At 32.6% G+C, this 276-nt stretch overlaps 1 protein-coding gene across 1 annotated transcript in view; it reads left to right on the top strand.

Moving 5' to 3' along the window:
• swap70b (switching B cell complex subunit SWAP70b) overlaps positions 1 to 266 on the top strand; it is a gene marked incomplete in the record, with an annotated part of 26308 nt that extends 26042 nt beyond the window's left edge. The window contains 1 exon segment of the mRNA XM_035665529.1: positions 1 to 266.
• Between the last annotated feature and the right edge of the window lie 10 nt (positions 267 to 276).

Here is a 276-nt window from a genome sequence, read left to right as displayed (position 1 = left end):
ATTTGTATCTATGAAATGCACTACTTTTGACCAGAGTCTGATCTGTCCACCCCAAACTGTTTGAGCATGTTTTAGGTTCAGGCTGTAAAGTTAAGAGCTGGTAAAGTTGTAAGATCTACTACTACGTTTTCCAGTGACTATTTTCCTTTCATCTCTTTAGGACAACTTTTTACATAAAAAATATAAGGGATTTTTGTACATATTTTAACAATGGTTTGTGTTTTGTCAAAGTTTTTTTTTTCTGTACTAAAGTTAAAGACCCAGTGTGTAGGATTT

Source organism: Morone saxatilis, unplaced genomic scaffold (genome assembly GCF_004916995.1).
Source record: "Morone saxatilis isolate NCDOM2014 unplaced genomic scaffold, NCSU_SB_2.0 Contig2, whole genome shotgun sequence".
NCBI classification, from domain to species: Eukaryota; Metazoa; Chordata; class Actinopteri; family Moronidae; genus Morone; species Morone saxatilis.
This window is presented reverse-complemented; position numbering and strand designations above follow the sequence as displayed.